Here is a 22569-nt window from a genome sequence, read left to right as displayed (position 1 = left end):
AGAGCAATTTGTGCTGAACTGCATCATCGTGGCCCTGCACCCTGCCTCACTGTATAGTGTATTGGAGCCACAAACCATGGTCACACAGTCATGCCGCCCCTATTTGACATCATGCCCCCGCCATGTCACCCCCATGCCATGTCTCACTACCCCCCTCCACGTCTCCCCTGCTGCTTGTACCTGGTAAGTAACGGCATAAGCCTATGGGATTTTCAATACACAATTTCCGGAGTGGGATCTAATGGTGTCCCTCGCAGTTCCTGCCTGTGCAGAAGGACATCGACAACTCGGTACTTGTGTACTATCACGGCGCCCATCGCATCGCAGACCATATCGCATGCGAAATGATGCGATGCGATATCGGCCGATGTTCTACAATGGCATACAATTTAAAAATTAGGTGAACCGGGCGGCACAAGGACTGTGGGAGAGGGAGCCCTGCATTGCCAGCAGAGGGAATATCTTTTGGGACTGTATCCGGACGGGACCAGACGCTACCCCTTCCTTCCATCTATGCTGTGTATGAGAATATCCTCAAAACGGATTTCTCATACATTTCTGAACAGGACTTCAGGACACATGCTGACATAAAGCCTGTCTTTCTGGTTAACCCCTGACTGACTCGTACGGGTGTAACTGGGTGTTATTGTGCACATTTAGGGACCCATTGCATCTGTTTACATAGTCACTGAAGCCTCTTCAATCCCAGATATCTCTTATACACCAGTAGCAAAATCAGGTTTACTGTATGCACATTCTCATGGTAATGCAATAAAGACATTGAGATGTACAAATAATAAAGGTTGCCCTGAAGTCACACAGGCATGTCCAAACTACGGCCCTCCAGCTGTAGTGAAACTACAAGTCCCATCATGCCTTGCCAGAGTTTTGCTATTAGGAAATGCTAAAACTATTGCAAGGCATGCTGGGATGTGTAGTTTCACAACAGCTGGAGGGCCACAGTTTGGACAGCCGGCTCTAATCCCTTACATAAGACATAGCCGAGGGGGTTATTCTAGTTCACTCTTTCTGACAAAATCCTTCTTAGATGGACAAAACCATGTGCACAGCAGGTGGGGCAGATGTAACATGTGCAGAGAGAATTAGATTTGGGTGGGGTTTTACTTCAAAGTAAGATCTATATTGCAGTGTAAAAATAAAGCAGCCAGTATTTACCCTGCACAGAAACAAAATAACTCACCCAAATCTAATTCTCTCTGCACATTTAACATCTCCCCCCCTGAAGTGCACATGGTTTTGTCCATCTAAGAAGGATTTTGTCAGAAAGAGTGAACTAGAATAAGGCCCTGAGTCTGTAAATTTGGTTTTAAGGGGGAAAAAAATTGCAACCGATTCCCATCTGCAATACCTGCGGTGGCCGCGTACAGCTCGGGCGGCAGCTTACAAGCGGCTAAGTCCTAGGTGACAGTCAGATAGTCACACCAGTGCAGGACGCCATGAAGCGCAGCTCAGCACTTGGGCTGGAAAATAATTAAAAAGTTCCTGAGTCTGAATTTTTATTCCCGGTGTGATTTTCCCCCGACCGATTCTTCCGGCCACAAAACACTGGAACAGGCAGAAACCTGGGATTTGCAGAAACCGTTTGCTCATATCTATTTATAAGGCAATGTTTATTAATAGGAGTTGATAAAGTCCGGGAGGACGTGTGCGGTGAGGTGGGATTCTGGCGCTGGAAACACAAGATGAGGGCAGCAGGAGCCTCATTATTACCCTGTATTTAGTATGGTGCTGAACGCCGGGGCTGCGGAACGCTGTCTGCGGAGCAGTTACAGTGACAGATGCTAATCAGGAGCATTTACCATGTAGAAGAATGAAGATGACAGTTTGGGGGAATCGTGCTTACGGAAGTGCCAGATTCTTGGAGTGCTGGCACGCTGTGAGCCTGAAGCCCCCGGCATCAAACATGTAACCCCCTGACAACGAGCATAGAAACTCCTGGCAATGAGCATAGAATCTAACCCCTGTCAATAAGCATGCAACCCCCTAGCAATGAGCATGTAACCACCTGGCAATGAGTATGTAACCTCCGGCAAAGACTATGTAACCCCCTGGAAATGAGCATGTAAGGGGCAGTACGGATGGTGTAATGATTAGCATTACTGCCTCACAACACTGAGGTCATGGGTTCTATCCCCGCCATGGCCCTAAATGTGTGGAGTTTGTATATTCTCCCCGAACTTGCGTGGGTTTCCTCTGGGTACTCCGGTTTTCTCCCACAATCCAAAAATATACTGTTAGGTTAATTGGCTGCCAACAAATTAACCCTAGAATGTCTGTGTGTACATGTGATAGGAAATATAAATTGTAAGCTCCACTGGGGCAGGGACTGATGTGAATATTCTCTGTACAGCGCTGTGGAATATGTGTGCGCTATATAAGAAACTTAATAAATAATTAAAAGCCCTGGCAATGAGCATGTAACCCCCCATGCCTCTATTGTAGTTATGCCACTGGCACCTCTAGAACAACTGCAGCCACCTCTGAATCAGGCCCAGTATGGGCTGTACAATACACACATTGAGTATAACTACAGAGAGGCCCTTCCGCCAGCACTTACGGACCTGAACGGATACAAGGAAACCGTCCCACTTCATTGGAGTTCAAACGATTTGGCTGAAATATAATTTCCTGCTCCAGTATCTCCATATTGCATTGATTTGGGTCAGTGACCCCCAGCAGGCGGAGTAGTAACTGTACCACAAGCACTTCAGTCCATTTGTAACTCATGGCAAATTACAGGCGCAGCCCTCATTAAACATGGCAGCCATCAGGACTGGCCCAGAGTTAGATATACACAGTAATGGGGCTCCTGGTGCATTATTGCTGGGTAGAACCTCTCTGCAGGCAGTACGTATATTATCACCACACATACTTTAATTGGGTCTCTGGGGGAGATGCAACAGGATATACTAGTATACAGCAGCATTAATCTGTCTGACACTCAGACAGCTCGGTCTCAAACTCACCGAATGTAATGGGTAGCGGGTATGAGTCGGCAGTCCCACGTCACTCTGTCTGCGCTGTGCGACTTGTTTGCTCATATGTGAGTCTTGGTCACACAAATGGAAATGGATGAAACAGAACCACAGGTGTAACAGAACCACAGGTGTAACAGAACCACAGGTGTAACCGAACCACAGATGTAACAGAACCACAGATGTAACAGAACCACAGGTGTAACAGAACCACAGATGTAACAGAACCACAGATGTAACAGAACCACCGATTTAACAGAACCACAGGTGTAACAGAACCACAGATGTAACAGAACCACAGATGTAAGAGAACCACAGGTGTAACAGAACCACAGATGTAAAAGAACCACAGGTGTAACAGAACCACAGATGTAACAGAACCACAGATGAAAGAGAACCACAGATGTAACAGAACCACATGTGTTACAGAACCACAGATGTAACAAAACCACATGTGTTACAGAACCACAGATGTAACAGAACCATAGGTGTAACAGAACCACAGGTGTAACAGAACCACAGATGTAACAGAACCACAGGTGTAACAGAACCACAGATGTAACAGAACCACAGATGTAAGAGAACCACAGATGTAACAGAACCACATGTGTTACAGAACCACAGATGTAACAGAACCATAGGTGTAACAGAACCACATGTGTTACAGAACCACAGATGTAACAGAACCACAGATGTAACAGAACCACAGGTGTAACAGAACCACATGTGTTACAGAACCACAGATGTAACAGAACCACATGTTTTACAGAACCACAGATGTAACAGAACCACATGTGTTACAGAACCACAGATGTAACAGAACCACAGATGTAACAGAACCACATGTGTTACAGAACCACAGATGTATCAGAACCACAGGTGTTACAGAACCACAGGTGTAACAGAACCACAGATGTAACAGAACCACATGTGTTACAGAACCACAGATGTAACAGAACCACATGTGTTACAGAACCACAGATGTATCAGAACCACAGGTGTTACAGAACCACAGATGTAACAGAACCACAGATGTATCAGAACCACAGATGTAACAGAACCACATGTGTTACAGAACCACAGATGTAACAGAACCACAGATGTAACAGAACCACATGTGTAACAGAACCACAGATGTATCAGAACTACAGGTGTTACAGAACCACAGATGTAACAGAACCACAGATGTAACAGAACCACAGATGTAACAGAACCACATGTGTTACAGAACCACAGATGTATCAGAACCACAGATGTTACAGAACCACAGATGTAACAGAACCACAGATGTAACAGAACCACAGATGTAACAGAACCACATGTGTTACAGAACCACAGATGTAACAGAACCACATATGTTACAGAACCACAGATGTAACAGAACCACAGATGTAACAGAACCACAGATGTAACAGAACCACAGATGTATCAGAACCACAGGTGTTACAGAACCACAGATGTAACAGAACCACAGATGTAACAGAACCACAGATGTATCAGAACCACAGATGTAATAGAACCACAGATGTAACAGAACCACATGTGTTACAGAACCACAGATGTAACAGAACCACATGTGTAACAGAACCACAGATGTATCAGAACCACAGATGTAACAGAACCATATGTGTTACAGAACCACAGATGTAACAGAGCCACAGATGTAACAGAACCACAGATGTAACAGAACCACAGATGTAACAGAACCACAGAGTTGTGCTTCACCAGTGACTCTGGAAACAATTAAAACTTATTCCTGTCCGGTTACTGACATTTGCACAGACTGTGGAAATCATCCGATAGTGACTGAATTGCGTTTGGATATGAAGACGGATTGCGGACAGTTATCCATTTGCACCACACGCAGATTTGCACAGAGAGGGGTTTTCTCTCAACGTGTAGGACCGGATCCCAATATACAGAACATCATTACCGGAGGTCTCTACTTTGCAGCAACATTGGGGCCAATTCAGCCCCGTTTGTTTGGGTCCAAATTCGTCCCGTGTCTGATGGTGGGAGGTTTGCGCAGGTGTATGTGCGAATATACGACCAGGAGCGAATGGCTTTGGTTAGTTGGCCCGTTACTTCTGTATCTGCAGCATTATTACAGGGATTTTGCTGCTGGGGTTGGATAGAGAATGTTAATACTCGGCAGATGCTTTGGTCTGATACTTATTTGGGGTTCCGTGTTACTCCCTGTTATTACTTGCTGGACCCCGGAGTTCTGTGGCGAGACGGATGAGCGTGTGGATTGGGCAGGATTAGCGCTGTACTCCTGTCGGAGGCTCAGATCGCATTACTGATTGTTAATCAGATTACATCAGATTTAGCCAGTGATATTTAGCAAAGTATCTTACAGCCGACGTGAGTTCTGTTTCCCTGATCCGTCCTAGAGGTGCGAAGCTTGGCAAACTGCGCCGTGCTAAATGAGCCCCACTTGCCGCAGCATATCACAGGTGTTCCTGTGGAATCTAGACACACCACACCCCCATCTCAGTGAAATACCCCTGCCCACCCCCTCCTCTAGTCACGGGCAGTACATGCTTCCTATGCAGATCTATGCGGATTATTAGGTGGACAGTGCGTGGTCGACAGACAATATTGTTCGACACATGAAAAATGCTGACATGGTCTAGATCAACACTGTCAAGAGGTCAACGCAAGCTAAAGTTTGACATGGACATGGACGACACAGGAAATATTATGAAAACCGTGTGTCAACCTTTTCCCGTGTTGACCGCTGATATGTCGACCGTTTGTCAACGTCGACAAAGACCATATCAACCTTTTTTAAGTGACGACCTATTGCCTCACGCCCAATAGTGGACGCTCCATTAAGTGTCAATCTACCGGATACCTTTGCAAATAATCGGAGCGAAACCACGAAAAGGTCCGGGATCAAGCAGGAGCTCTTGTAGAACTACAAGTCCAAGCATGCCTAGCATTGTGAATTGTGGATGGTTCGCAAGCTGCAGGTACTCTTCTACTGAGCTGCTGTGGAACTACTTGTTCCAGCATGCCCTGTTGTTAACACCTTGGGAGAATACTGATACTGCTCAAACTTTTCTCTAAGAGAACAATAAAGGGAACTAGATTAGAATGTTAATAGTAGATCGGAGAAGATTTCTCGTTATGTGTTATTATTGTTCTAGAACCAGCGCACTCTGGATTCTGAGCGAATGTGCAAAAATACGCAAAGATCGGCCATTCGCAAAAACATTGGTTTTGCGTCTGCCTGTCTGAATCAAGCCCAGGCCTGTTGTGGGACTGGAAACCCCAGCATGCTTCGCCAGCCCCATTTTGCCTGTTCCTATCTAAAGTCACTGTATACTTTATGATTTTTACAACATGTAGATATAATATAATGCCCTTAGAGACTACACAGCTCTGCTCTGTACTTTAGACATCCTTGGGAGTGATTCATCTTGCATGGATCAGAGAACTTTGGCAAATTTCACAACCAATGTTTTTTGGACAGAGACCTATTGACCATTGCAAGCACAAAACAGGAGCCAGACCTACTGAGTTAGAAGACGCAGCCGCTGGTTGCGATGCGCCTTCCAATCAGTCTCGTCTCATCTGTGTTGGGGTCGAACAAATGGTCCCTATCTGTCAATCGCTCTGGATCCTAATCCACGCTATGGCACCCGGCACAAGACCATTGCGTCACACTCTCTGCTCCGCCTCTTAATCAGACGCATCGTATCCACACAGAAGCTCTGCGCCATATCCAAGGGCAACAAAAACAAACCACTGGATCAGAGAAAGTCGCCGTGAAAGAGACAGTGACACAACCGGGGCCTGTCACCAGAGTTATGAAGAAACCGTAGAGTTGATAGTTTCCATAAAAAAAGGAAATGGAGTTTCAGTATAAGACAAGAGTTGAGCTATTTGTTTGACATTAAGGAATGTTCTGTCACTGCAGTAAATGAAGGGTCACAGCCAGTGACAGAGGACAATGCACACATTGAAAAGCAGGACTGATGTTGGCTTACCATGGGAATAACATCGGTATAAATATGAACACCACATCCTCAGAAGAAGCCTTTGTAGCGGGCGTCAAAGTTCAAAGAAAGCGTCGGCAAAGGACGTCGCAGAGAGGCAAAGGGAGTAATCGGCGAGAGTGGTCGCGACTCTACCCTCTCACATACACAACATCAAAACCTCTCATATCCTTTCAGGCTTCAGAAGCCGGGATACAAATAACAGACGCGGATGACGTACGTGGACTGTATTTATTTACTGAAGATGATACAAGTCAACCGACAGTAACGAGAGTTTGGCCAATGTTCGTGTCTTTCCCGGACAACCAACTGAGGTGGTTGACTACAGTCATTGATTGACCCATGGTGGCTTCTGTATATACCTGTGCTCTACCATCCCACCAGCTGTATCCCCCCATTATGGTCTAAGTCAGGCATGTCCAAACTATGGCCCTCCAGCTGTTGTGAAACTACATATCCCAGCATACCTTGCCATAGTTTAGCATTCCCTAATAGAAAAAACTGTGGCAAGGCATGATGGGACTTGTAGTTTCACCACTGCTGGAGGGCCGTAGTTTGGACATGGCTCGTCTAAGTGGTCTATGCCTTGTGGACATACCGTACATACCAGGGTTTGAGTTTTCTGGAGGTGCTGGATGCTGGTTGGTCTTGGATGTTTTTTTTTTAAAGCAGCAACCATTTAAAAGGCAAAACCATGCCCTGCCGCTTTATAAAACCGCCCGGCTTATCATAACCCTGACACTATTACATATGCCCTTTGGAGAGAGATAAAGTTGAGATAAACCCCCAGCTCTCAACTGTCATTTCTCAAATGCAGCATGTAACGTGTCAGTTAGGGGCTGATTGGCTGGTATTCTATCCCTCTTTATCAGTCTCCACTGTATCACTAATGAAGGCTCCCAGTCTGTAACTTGGCAGTTAGGAGCTGATACTTTCTCTATCCGCTTTATCTCTCTCCAAGGCCTAGTACCGCATGACCCTCATTAACGATATCCTTCCTCCCCTGTATGTGCAGGATGCTGGAGGACATTGTTGACGACCTGCGGGAGCGCGTGTCGTTAACGATATAGTGCGTACACGCTAGACGATATGCCTAATCATATCGATAACGTTGTCGTGGATATCGTTAACTTTCATAGTGGAGTGTGTACGCACCTTATGCCTTGGAGAGAGATAAAGCGTATGAACATAACCAGCCAATCATCTTCTGACATGTTACAGACTGGGTTCGAAAAATGACAGTTAGGAGCTGTTCGGTGGGTACTTTATCACTCTCCACGTTATCACCCTATATTGCCTAGTCCAGTGTTATTACGGAGGCGTCACTGCAGTTATATTGCTTCGGTTATGACTAAAAAGGTCATTTCCACCCCAGAGCCGCACTACTGCTACGCCCAGGCAGCGGCCAGTTTTAATTCGCCAGAAGAAGGAGTCCCCAGAGATAACAAATTGTCACTGCGGCCTCTTCCCGTGTTACATTAGCAATTCCTCCTACTTGTCTGGATGGGATCCCAGAACCCGTAATATATTCCGCTCCACTAAACAACCCTGAAATGTGAGTTTTAGCAGCATGTGAATATCCCAGGTGGTAGAAATATTATCCTTCCTGTAAGCGCTGGATTTTCGATGTTGAGGCGAGCCTCTGCGCGGCATGCTGATAGGCCTGGCCGCGGTTTGTGCCCAGCGCCCTGGGACTGGTATGTGGGCGCGCTCGCAGCCTCCTGTCCCTGACTTGTCACATGCAAAGTGCATCTCTGCTTCTACATTCTGCGTGCGAATAAACTCCTCGCTGTCCTTTCTGTTCTCAAGGAGAAGGTCTGGTAATGCCATCAAAAGGATTCCCTAACTTGGCAGAACACGCTCAGCGAGAGGCTACGGCGTGAAGCTGTGTGAGGCGCGAGTGTCATGCGTGAGACGGAACATGCTAATAATGCCCAACATCTGGGGGGTGTGAAGGTGGCCATACACACGCAGATTTATCTTCAGATCTGGCTGGTTGGAACAAAACATGGGGCCTTATTTTGGTTCATTCTTTCTGACAAAATCCTTCTTAGATGGACAAAACCATGTGCACTGCAGGGGGGGCAGATGTTACATGTGCAGTGAGAATTAGATTTGGGTGAGTAATTTTGTTTCTGTGCAGGGTAAATACTGGCTGCTTTATTTTTACACTGCAATATAGATCTCACTTTGAAGTAAAACCCCACCCAAATCTAATTCTCTCTGCACATGTTACATCTGCCCCACCTGCAGTGCACATGGTTTTGCCCATCTAAGAAGGATTTTGTCAGAAAGAATGAACCAAAATAAGGCCCATGGTTATGGATGAGAGCAAATGACAGTTGACCATTTGCTTGGAAATGCTGGAAAACTGACAAACTGTCACTCATCCATAGCCATGTTTTTGTTCCAACCAGCCAGATCTGAAGATAAATCTTACTAGTGTATGGTAGGGTTACCACCTAGTCCCTTTAATTCCGGACATATATTAATTACACAGGTTCTGTGGCTGGCTGACTTCAAGACTCCACTTCACCTGATTTTAAACTGCCACAAAACCTGTGTAATTAACATGTGTCCGGAATTAAAGGGACTAGGTGGTAACCCTAGTGTATGGGCACCTTAAGACCGGGACATGCATGGAGACAGAGCCAGGCCGCGTCCTCTGCAGATCCTGCCCATACATTATTCAGTGCAGGAATCAGCCCAGGATCTGATTGGGATACTACATAATGTTCACTTTAAATGGAAATTATATGTTTAGTAAGGGCTTGTTTTCCGAATGCAAACGTCTGAATGGGGGTTCTGCAAAACAAAGGAATGGGGGAGGGGGGGGATAAAGTGGGAAGAGATAAAGTACAGACCAACCAGCTCCTAATGTCAGTTAGTAGATGGTTGGTTGGTACTTAGAGTTGATAAGGTCGAGAGACAAAGTACCGGTCTCCGCACGGGGAGGGGCGGGCGTGCGTTTAGTGGGACAACGTTTACCTGCTCGCTAAACAGCAAATAATATATGCAGGTCTGAATTACCCCCTAAGTGCATCTCTTCTTATTTACTAAACCCTGGTTACTCAGTACGTAGAGGGCACTATAATTGGGGTGCTGCAATTCTTGGGCGAGGTGCTGTCCCAATAATCCCATGATTTACCGTGGGTATCGCTATTAGTAATATCATTTTTGAAACAATAAAAGCAAATATTTTATCAGCAAAATGTCTGATTGTTCTCCGGAAACGCAATTAGACTGATAAGTAGTTTGTGTGTTTAATGTTCGGCCTTCTGGGACGCCCCTGTCCGTACTAAGCCCGGCTGATTAGCGCAATCCTCATTCCCCTGTTTGCACAAGAGCGAGTCTTGTCACATTATTGCTAACGAAAAAACTAATTAGAAAGCGATGGGCAATGTGAGCGTAGCGGGGAACCCGCAGCGAGGGCGGCCTGGGTTCTGGACTGACCCCAGCAGACTGTTCCCTTTGGGAGCTGTTCAGACTCAATCTATCTAGACCCGTCCCATTGTTCCTAATTAACCTCCAGAGCATTTTACTTATATTCTATGATTCCATGTTTTCCCCTGTCGTTATTTAGACATGCGAACAAGCCGTCCAACGCGGAGATTCAGCGCGCAACACGTTTAGGGTGATCTGTCGCTGGGACACAATTATCAGTACGTTCTATGTAATGCGCAACTCGAGAAATAAATCACTTTTATGTCACATTATAATTCTGCCGTTAACATCGAATTGTAAGAGTTCAACTCAGCTCAACCCCACGTTCTTTTGGAATACGGTCATTGGGTGGACATGCCGACAGGATTGGAGGGTCAACACAAACATTAGCTCGAAAATGGCACGGTCGATCGTCAAAAGGTTGACGCGTTTTTCATGGGTTTTTTTTGCCGACACGAGGTATTTCATGCGATACCATCCACTATGGCGTGGCGGGAAGCATGGCGAGTGCAGCAGTACACTTTGACGTTGTCCATGTCGACTATGTCGATATTCATGACAAAAAGACATGAAAAACTCATGTTGACCTTTTGACTGTCGACCTAGCCGACTGCTTGTGTCGACCTTCCAATCCTGTCTACCTTAGCCATGTTTCAGGTGTCAACACAACCATCGACCCAATGCATGTCGTAACAAGTCCCTCATACAAAAGACCAAGGCGGCATGGTGACGTAGTGGAAAGTATAATTTATTGCCGCACAGCGCTGAGGTCAAGGCGAACGAAATGAGCCACGTGCGGGGACGTACTCAGGTATCCATATTAGCAACAACAAAAAATGAAAGAAAAAAACCTTACATCGACCTTTTCATGTGTCAACCTTTTCCATGTCAACCTATTGCGTGTGTCGACATTTTGACAATGACGACGTAGTGCTTGTCGACCTTATGCAGTAGATACATTGGCCCTCATAAAGGTCGGCTCTGTAAGCTCCGAATATCTCAGCTTACCAAGGACCTGAGCCACCGTCCGCCACCTGACCGAATACCACCCCCCCCCCCCCACACACACACACACGTGGTTCCATGCACGGGGATGTGTACGAGAACACAACCCTTTGCAAACCTCCGCTAGCAGGAGAAATCATTCCATAGTGACCGACCATAACGAGCACAATGTGAAGACAGGGTGGACATCGACCCACATGCGCAGACCCCAAACATCGGAACCGGCCCGAATTCGACCCGTTCCTACTGATATTGAATTAGTCCCAATATCTCCGTTATCTGCTGTGTTCCCTTCTTAATACACTACGGGGATATATTCAATAAGGCCAACTGAATCGATTACAGATCACTATAAGTCGATGTCGGGTTTCCAGGTTAAAAAAAGACACATTTACTAACAAAGGATATTTTTATATTCATTTTTAAATGTTAGTAAATTTGTGTTTCAGCCACCGAAGCCCAACATCGATAAAAAAATCTATCCGAATCTATCTGAAATCATTAAAGTCAACCAAAATCGACCTTTAGAACATATACCCCCCGGGTATCCAGGAGTGGTGGTCTTTGTCAGATTCTCCACAATAAAAATGAAACATCAAAAATGTATATTAAATTTTGTTAAAGAAAGTAAATTCTGACCTTTCCGTATTTTATGCCCAATTTATTATTATTTTTTCCGTTCTTAACCTACGACTTTTTTTTTTTTCATTTTTAAATTGAACATTTTCCATCCGTCGCCTTATTACATTGGGATTGTTTTGCTGCGTCGGTTTGCGTTAAATCCCCGGTGCCGCTTTTATTCCTGTGATTTCCCCGCAGCCTTCAGACGCCATGTGAGAAATAAATAAAAACTATAATAAGCGTAATTCACTTTAGCCTACACCTGCTCATAAATAAATGTATAACGCGGAGAGAATAGGCGCAAGGTTTACGCTGAGTGGCCTCTGTGTATTACACCAGGGCGGGAATTACAGCACCAGCACCGAGATCATTTATTTACCGTTTACGTTTCTTTTCATTTAACCCTTGTGTGTCGCCCGTCACTTTCCGCCGCACCCCCCCTCTATTTCACATGGTATGTTGCTATGGGCAACTAATCAGAATCTACTTATTTAGCACCTTCTGGAAGATAATAAATAGTATCTGATTGGTTGCTACGGGAAACAACCCATCTTCAATAGAACGGCCATCTTACTCAATGTACTCCTTACTGACCTTGACACATTATTTTTATTACTGACGGGTGAAAACGTAGCTTTCTCTGCACCAACTGCCAAGAAATCTACTGTCAGGCACCCTGAGTTTATGGGTCACTGGGTCGACTGCTAAAGGTCGACTGGGCTTAGGTCAACACCTGGAATAGGTCGACATGGCTACAGTTGACAGGGTCAGAAGGTTGACACAAGCATTAGGTAGACAATGGGAAGGTCGACAGTCAAAATTGCAACGTGAGTTTTTCAAATTCTTTGTTCAGGCTGTCGACATTGTTGACATGGACAGTGTCAAGTCCCCTCCCTGTGCTCGGCACACTATCTTCTTCCACCATGTTATAGTGGGTGGCAGGGTATGAAATACCACCATGTCGACCTTTTGAATGTCGATCTGCCCATTGTCAACCTAATGCTTGTGTCGACCTAAGTAGGATCGACCTAGTTAACGTATTCCCACCCATTGTTGGTGAATAACCCTCCGGGGCGGCGTGATGCACCGCTGGCCCACCCTGTAATGGCTGAGCTCTCCCATCAGTAGCCCTCAGACTGTCCCTTTAAACCCGCAGACAGACAGGGAGCGGGGAGACAGCCGCCGTGGAGCTTGCAGCATTTGCTGGCGCTGTCAGACCTTCTCACACAGGGATAATCCGTGAGAGCAAGGTGAGCAGAGATAGCACAGAAATGACACCAGTGTCTGTTTCAAAGCCCATCTGTTTTCACCTGGCAGATCAGCGCTGCCGGGACTGTCGCCCCCCCCCCCCTCAATAAGCTGCTTTGGAAGTTTAGCAGGTACTGTAGCTGCGGGGTGATTCAGCTGGCATTCCCCAGAGGCTGCTGCGATGGCAGGGGAAAAAAAACATGTTGGCATTTTAACCCATTCACTGGATGTGCTTAATAATTAATAGGCGCTTGGGTACGTATTCATTTAAAGATGTGGGCATCGCTGTGATTGCATATTTTTGTGGAACTGCAAGTGCGAGCATGCCCTGGTGGGCCTGTGCCCGCTGACACGTTGTGTTTTGGTATGGGCACAGTGCTCTGCATGTCTTCCTCATAGACATCCCTAATTGTGTGATTGGCAGAATCGGTGCCCAGATAATATCAGCGCCCTGGGCAGCAGCCTAATGGTAGAGCCAGCCATGCCCACCAGTAAGGGCGTTTATTCAGCAGTATTAGCCAATTAGTGCTCCCGGAATCTGGCAGATCACCTCCGCTTTGGGCAACACAGTCATCATTTTGAGAATTGCCTTATTGTCCCACCAGCAGGGTGTTGTCCCGAATGTTGACGTAAGTCGACATGGACACAGTATCAGAGTACCGTTGCGCTCGCCAAGTTTTAGGCCCAGTGCCACACTATCCTATTCTCCCTCTACGCCGTATTGGAGGTGGGGTAGGAAATATCGCCTGTTCTGGGAAAAAAACGTGAAAAACTCATGTCTACCTGTTGACTCGACCATCCCATTGTCAACCAAATGCTTATGTCGACCTTCCAAACCTGTCAGCCGTAACCTTCATAGTGTCGACCCAGCAACCGTACCCCATTTACACCAATACATCTAATTTACTGTAGATCTAAAAAACACATTTTGGGGAGTTTTTCCACTAAAATAGATTCTCATATATATTAAGCTTTATTCATATCCCATGTAAAAACACAAAAAAATGGCATTTTTTTTAAAGTCTATTAGGGGTACAAAAAGTATTTTGTGACAGGTCAAAGAAAGGAAAAGGGACGGACGCTGAACTATATGGATTTAAGGGGATTAAAATCCCTATGAAGTGATTGGTACCCGGGTGATATGTCCACAGCGTCCAGATTGACAGTCAGTAGGTCAGGCATGGATGGTCAACCGGCACAAGGTCGACACAATCAATGTCATTATGGCAGTGATTGACACATGAAAAGGTTGACATGAGTTTTTCATGATATTTTTTTTTTTTGTTATTTGGACTCTTTCATGGATTTCGGATCCACATGGAGGAAACATGCGAGGGTACGCATTACACTACACTAAGTGGGGTCCATGTCGATAGATGTCGACAATGACACCAAAAAACGCTCACACAAATTTCATGTGAACATTTTCCATGTTGACGTATTGCTAATGTCGACTTTCTGTCTCTGTCAGTCTGCTATGTGTTCAGATTTTTTTCCATGTCGACCGTGACAATGTCAACCTATTGACCGTCGACGTAGACAATGTCAACCCTATTTTCCACACCCAAAGTGATTATTGTACGGCAATGTAGAAATCAAGAAAACCCCCCAAAATGCTCTGTCCTCGGCAGCACATGAGGCCAAGCTGAGAATCAAAATGAGGCCGCAATGTGCGCTGCAGGTGGGGCAGATGTAACATGTGCAGAGGGAGTTACAGTTGTCAGTTATTTTGTTTCTGTGCAATGTAAATACTGGCTGCTTTTGAATGTAGCTCACAGATGTTAGACAGCTTTATTTTTACACTGCAATTTAGATTTCAGTTTGAACACTTCACACCCAAATCTAACTCTCTCTGCACCTGTTACATCAGCCCCACCTGCAGTGCAGCATGGTTTTGCCCAATAAAGAAGGAGTTTGCTTTTTGCACACCAACCTGAATCACCCCCCAGATAAAGCACTTTATACAGGAGTGGTGCATTAACCTATATACATACAGTATAACAGCACAGAGGAGTATATCTGCGTGCCTGTACAGTATACCTGGTGCTGTCTGTATAGGGCCTTGATGGCTAACCTTGACACCCCAGCTGTTGTTGAACTACACATCCCAGCATACTCTGCATCAGATTTAGCATGGCCAAAATAGCAAAACTGAAGCAGTGCATGCTGGGATGTGTAGTTTAAAAACATCTGGAGTGTCAAGGTTAGCCATCAAGGGTATAAGGGATACAGGCCAGGCTCCTGCTGCAGGCTCCTCACAAGGGGCCTTATTCTAGTTCACTCTTTCTGACAAAATCCCTCTTAGATGGACAAAACCATGTGCACTGCAGGGGGGCAGATGTTACTTGTGCAGAGAGAATTAGATTTGGGTGGGGTTTTACTTCAAAGTGAGATCTATATTGCAGTGTAAAATCATGCAGCCAGTATTTTCCCTGCACAGAAACAAAATAACTCACCCAAATCTAACTCTCTCTGCACATGTTACATCTGCCCCCCTGCAGTGCACATGGTTTTGTCCATCTAAGAAGGATTTTGTCAGAAAGAGTGAACTAGAATAAGGCCCAAGGCCTCATGCTATCTGGTGTCAGCACAGAGAAGTATATACAGTATACCTGTACAGTACATCTGGTGCTGCCGTCATGCACCTCTGTATAGCATACCTCCCAACTTTTGGCTTGAAGAAATAGGGACACTCGCGCGGCGAAAAGGGGGCGGGGCGTATGCAAATGAGGGCGCGGCTTATGCTAATTAGCCGCAACCTCATTTTCATACGAGAATAGACGCTGTGCGCATGCGCACAGCGTCTATTCTACTAGATTGGGAGGTCTCCCAACTGCCACCCCCCGCAGCGGGACAATGCCTGCCGCGGGTGGGACAGAGGGACAGGACCCGAAAATCGGGACTGTCCCTCTAAAATCGTGACAGTTGGGAGGTATGGTATAGGGGATACAGGCCAGGCTCCTCACAAGGCCTCATGCTATCTGGTGTCAGCACAGAGGAGTTGACGTATTGCTGTACAGTATACCCGGTGCTGCCGTCATGCACCTCTGTATAGGGGATACAGGCCAGGCTCCTGCCGCAGGCTCCTCACAAGCAGGGCAGCCGAGAGGAATTCCGGGCCCCGGTAAAATTTGGGGGGCGTGGCCTAAGTGTGGGAGGTGTGGGCACCTCCCACACTTAGGCTACGCCCCCAAAATGTTTTAAGGAGGGTGAAAGAAAACTCTAAAAACTGTAATCTCAGCAGCAGCACACATGCACAGCACATGCTGTAGAAGTGTGTGCTGCTGTTGCTACCCGGGAGGGACGGAGGGGGAAGGGAGGGGTCGGACCAGGGCCCCTACGGGGCCCCCCCAGCATGCCTGGGCCCGGGTAATTTGTATAGGGGATACAGGCCAGGCTCCTGCCGCAGGCTCCTCACAAGGCCTCATGCTATCTGGTGTCAGCACAGAGGAGTTGACGTATTGCTGTACAGTATACCCGGTGCTGCCGTCATGCACCTCTGTATAGGGGATACAGGCCAGGCTCCTGCCGCAGGCTCCTCACAAGCAGGGCAGCCGAGAGGAATTCCGGGCCCCGGTAAAATTTGGGGGGCGTGGCCTAAGTGTGGGAGGTGTGGGCACCTCCCACACTTAGGCTACGCCCCCAAAATGTTTTAAGGAGGGTGAAAGAAAACTCTAAAAACTGTAATCTCAGCAGCAGCACACATGCACAGCACATGCTGTAGAAGTGTGTGCTGCTGTTGCTACCCGGGAGGGACGGAGGGGGAAGGGAGGGGTCGGACCAGGGCCCCTGCGGGGCCCCCCCAGCATGCCTGGGCCCGGGTAATTTGTATAGGGGATACAGGCCAGGCTCCTGCCGCAGGCTCCTCACAAGGCCTCATGCTATCTGGTGTCAGCACAGAGGAGTTGACGTATTGCTGTACAGTATACCCGGTGCTGCCGTCATGCACCTCTGTATAGGGGATACAGGCCAGGCTCCTGCCGCAGGCTCCTCACAAGGCCTCGTGCTATCTGGTGTCAGCACAGAGAAGTATATATGCCTGTACAGTACATCTGGTGCTGGCGTCATGTACCTCTGTATAGGGGATACAGGCCAGGCCAGCCGCAGGCTCCTCACAAGGCCTCATGCTATCTGGTGTCAGCACAGAGGAGTATATATACCTGTACAGTACGTCTGGTGCTGCCGTCATGCACCTCTGTATAGGGGATACAGGCCAGGCTCCTGCCGCAGGCTCCTCACAAGGCCTCATGCTATCTGGTGTCAGCACAGAGAAGTATATATGCCTGTACAGTACATCTGGTGCTGGCGTCATGTACCTCTGTATAGGGGATACAGGCCAGGCTCCTGCCGCAGGCTCCTCACAAGGCCTCATGCTATCTGGTGTCAGCACAGAGAAGTATATATGCCTGTACAGTACATCTGGTGCTTGCGTCATGTACCTCTGTATAGGGGATACAGGCCAGGCCAGCCGCAGGCTCCTCACAAGGCCTCATGCTATCTGGTGTCAACATAGAGGAGTATATATGCCTGTACAGTATGTCTGGTGCTGCCGTCATGTACCTCTGTATAGGGGATACAGGCCAGGCTCCTGCCGCAGGCTCCTCACAAGGCCTCATGCTATCTGGTGTCAGCACAGAGAAGTTATATGCCTGTACAGTATACCCGGTGCTGCCGTCATGTACCTCTGTATAGGGGATACAGGCCAGGCTCCTGCCGCAGGCTCCTCACAAGGCCTCATGCTATCTGGTGTCAGCACAGAGGAGTATATGTATATGCCTGTACAGTACATCTGGTGCTGCCGTCATGCACCTCTGTATAGGGGATACAGGCCAGGCTCCTGCCGCAGGCTCCTCACAAGGCCTCATGCTATCTGGTGTCAGCACAGAGGAGTATATGTATATGCCTGTACAGTACATCTGGTGCTGCCGTCATGCACCTCTGTATAGGGGATACAGGCAAGGCTCCTGCCGCAGGCTCCTCACAAGGCCTCATGCTATCTGGTGTCAGCACAGAGAAGTATATATGCCTGTACAGTACATCTGGTGCTGCCGTCATGCACCTCTGTATAGGGGATACAGGCCAGGCTCCTGCCGCAGGCTCCTCACAAGGCCTCATGCTATCTGGAGACAGCACAGTAAACAGAATCACTTTTAACACATGGCCTCACAAATGCGATTTACCACCCCGGCAATGTAAATTCTGCCTGACAGCTCCACACTAAACAAGCCCATTTAGCGAGGTGAAAATTCCCGTCTGACGTGGTGCCGTGAAGCGTTGAGCCCCCACGCTGTAATTTTTCACAACCTTGAGAGGGGCAGTGTCCGTCCCGCAGCCCCGGAGGACGCCTGGGTCCCTTGTTGACCTGCGCCGGAGGAAATTATAGCAATGGATCCGACGAAGCAAGAGGACATTGTGCATCTTCTTGTTGCTGTGTGTTAACACGCTGTCACAGTGCTGTCAGTGCATTTATTGTGAGTGTCTGCCGCGTCCACAGCTCGCATAAAACCTGCGATGAACCCAGGCTGTGGTGACACTTTGTGTGGCATTGCTCCGAGCGACAGCACCCACCCACGGTAATGGCATTTGAGTGCTGGTATTTTTACAATCTTACATACTGTATTCCCTGGACGCAGCGTCGGCCCCCGGCCCCGGAATGTGTCGCAGGAAAGAAAAACAAGTTTTTTCTTTGCTAAGTAAATCACCTGCCTGTCATGGATCTCTTACTCAGGTCCTCTAATGGAACGCGTCACCGCCGCGTATAGGGGGAACGCCCAAAGACGACAATATAACATCCTACGGCGGTTCGTGTGAGACGCTGAAACGATTAAACGCAGCTGAAATGTGAAAGTCCGAAAAAGTCAAATGAATTTAAAATAACCCAAGAAAGTAGGTCGACTACCAGGGGGTGATCAACCAACAGGCCAATCAGGTTGCAGCCTGGATCCTGGGGGAGTCGCAGCACGGCACAGTAGATGCTGTGGCTGTATCTACTACTGGAAGCTGTGGCGGGCCGGGGGGAGGGAGGGGGGGGCAACTAGACCTCTAGCATCTGTCAGGGGAAGGCAGCGAGCCTGAAATGCGGATTCCAGGAGCGCAGGTGCGCTCGGAGCAGTAATACCATGACCACAAGCATGTAACCCCCCTGGCAACGAGCAGGAAACACCCCTGGCAACAAGTAAGAAACCTCCTGGCACCAAGCATGTAACCCCAAGCAATGAGCATATGTAACCCCTGGCAACAAGCAGGAAACCCCTGGCAACAAGCAAAAAAACATAAAGGCAACGAGCATGTAACCCTAGACAACAAGAATATGCAACCCCAGGCAACGAGCATGTAACCCTTCACATCAACTATAATAGGGAATAGTAACATGCGCGGTAACATAGTAACATAGCTGTAGCGCAGCGAGACACCCTGCACAGTTCTCATCCCGAGAGACCAGATCTCACCTGAGATATTTCCCTTTCCTTTCCTATGTAAATATCACCTTTGTCCTATAGTGATGACATAAGTATAAGCACACAAGACGTCTGTACACATATGTCGTGTGGGAGTCACAGGATAAATTATCCATTATCTGCAAAGCAAATATTCTAGTGACAATCATCTATGGAGACAGATGGGATGAGAATGTTTAACTCTTCAGTGAGAGGAATAATTCTGTGTCTCTATACTGGAGAAGATCTATTATCCAGGTATGGTGCCTGTTATATGTGCCCGTACAGCCGTGGTGAGATCCGACAGTGATTGACAGCTCAGTGGGCGGGCCCTTGTGTTTGTGATGCCAGTCCCAACAGATCTGGATCACATGGGGTCTCGTTAGTGTAGTCAGTAAATCAGATGGCGACTCATTAGCATAATGATTGGATAGTCCAGGCAGAAATATAATCACACATCACACTTGGGGGTTATTGAGAGTTGATCGCAAAGCTGCTTTTTTCTCAAATGGACATAACCAAGTGGGGCAGATGTAACAGGAGCAGAGAGAGTTAGATTTGGGTGGGGTGTGTTGAAAATTAAATTTGAATTGCAGCATAAAAACCAGTATTGCTGGCTGCACAGAGACAAAATAACTCCCCAAAATCTAACTTTCTCTGCACGTGTTGCATCTGCCCCCCCCCTTCCCCCCCCCTGCAGTGCAGCATGGTTTTGTCTATTTGAGAAAAAAGCAGCTTTGCGATCCGGTCTGAATAATAATTGATTTGAAAACTCAGCATATATCTGTGTACATAAGTAAACCAGTTTGGGATCACTGTGTATTCACCTTTAAGTGCATTAAAAACGTAAACGATGTACTATGTGCACACGCTGTCTATGGAAGTGCCGGATAAGTGTCGCGCCATGTTCCCGTTCTTTGTGCTGTCGTCCGCCCACAACCTCTTCCCGAAACATAACAACTCGATTTGCAAAAAATAATACTAGAGTTTTGCAGAATGCCGTTCCACAAGTGCTACAGTATATCCTATTGTGTTATCTGTGTGGGGATAGATGCAATCAATGAGAAAGAGGTGGCGGGGAATATTGGGGTTGGATAACACAATCCTGTCACCTCCTGTGATGTCACAGAACATTATAGGGAATAATTAATAATAAGTATTAATTCTTATACTGCCCATATGTAACTGACATAATAACCACTATGGGGCTAATTACTAAGATGGGATTTCTATTGGAGACGGGATGTTGCCCACAGCAACCAGACTATTATGCAAAATAAATAAGAAGTACTGTAGAATCTGATTGGTTGCTATGGGAACTCTCCTCTTAGTACATTTACCCCAATGAAAGACTAATAGTGAAAATCGTCATATTCAATTGTCATTTGATGGATCTGGAGCAAACATAGGGCCTAATTCCCACCTACGTATGTTCGCAGCCAAGCTAACAGGTAAACGCTGCATGGCCAAATGTCCTCCCCCCCTCCGCCCACTCGCATGGGGCCACACAGGCAAAAAATCATTTGATTGTCGCTCACTAGTATCGCCCTGCCGCCCTCTTCCCTCCCCTCGCTAAAGGAATGCGTCAGCTAGTGTGATAACCACCGAAGGCAGTTGCACGGGCCCCCACCATTGGCTGGGGGACCCAATTCCAATCACCCCCATAGTACACATTCCCCTTATTATCCAACTTAAAATACACAAAATAAATCTAAGATATATAAGACCCATATACCATATATATTGGGATGAAACCAACGCAAGGTTGTCCAGTAGGATCCTGCCCAGTTTTTAGAGGGGTTAGGGTCCAGGTCAGACCTCAAGGCGGAATGTGCCGGTGGAACTTTGACCTGGGGAGTCTAAACTTTGGTTCCCAGAAGACATAATAGGAGGTTGGGGTTGGTCGGACCTCACTGCGGAATGTGCCGGAAGGAACCTCAGGCAACGCCGGATTATTCAGCTAATTGCGCAATGAAGTCATTACAGATACGTCCTGGCGTTATTTAGCTATAAATAAAGTGGCACATTCTGAGTCGCATGCAACACTGCGGCAGCGGAGGCTTCTTTTGGCGACCACCCGCCTGCGACTGCATGCAAATGGCGCTATCAACCTCACAGCCTGTAACGCGTAATGTAGAAGAAAATTGGAAAGTACTTTATCCCTCACAATTTTATCTCCATTTGATAAATACGCCCCTGGGAAAGATTTTTGAATGGACGTGTTAACCATGAATTTTCTGGTGATTTCTTTAGGGGTCTAACTCAGGGAGGACCGCTAAGCAGCGGTCGTTCGCTGCTTAGAGCGCACCTTAACGGCGCCCCGCCGAACGTCTGCCCACGAATACCTTTGCTGCTATGCACCCTACAGGTGTCCCTATAAACGTGGCACAGGTGTCATGTACCTGGAGACCTGCATCAGACTTTGGCACAATGTCAGAGTCTATAGTAACGCTGAAGAGAAGGGGGCCCATTTTCAGCCTGCACTGGGGCCCCCTCCTTCATTAAAATGCCCCTGAGTAGCCGGTAAAATACACTGCAAGTCGCTGTCCTTAATAAAGCCGCATATCAATATCTCTGTCCTTTATCACACAAGGCTGTCCCTAGGTCATGTAGACCAGACTCAATGACGGGAGCTAACGGAAATGAAGAAACCGACAAGCGGTAAATAAAAAGAACATGGAAAGTTTTGACGAGGGCTGAGTCTCCGAGACATTACTGAAAGGAGCAGATGACCTATCTGATTAAAGAGCTGACATTTTATTTTCGTTCACCGTCGCCCGGCGTTGATAAGGCGAGGAACACAGGCTCCAGAAC

General features: G+C 47.1%; 1 protein-coding gene across 1 annotated transcript in view; it reads right to left on the bottom strand.

Moving 5' to 3' along the window:
* CELF4 (CUGBP Elav-like family member 4) overlaps positions 1-22569 on the bottom strand; it is a 667347-nt gene that overhangs the window by 113404 nt on the left and 531374 nt on the right. The window lies entirely within an intron of this gene.

This window comes from Crinia signifera, chromosome 1, assembly GCF_055691185.1.
Source record: "Crinia signifera chromosome 1, ASM5569118v1, whole genome shotgun sequence".
NCBI lineage: Eukaryota > Metazoa > Chordata > Amphibia > Anura > Myobatrachidae > Crinia > Crinia signifera.
The sequence above is the reverse complement of the archived record's forward strand: the minus strand, read 5'-3'. Positions and strand labels throughout refer to the sequence as shown.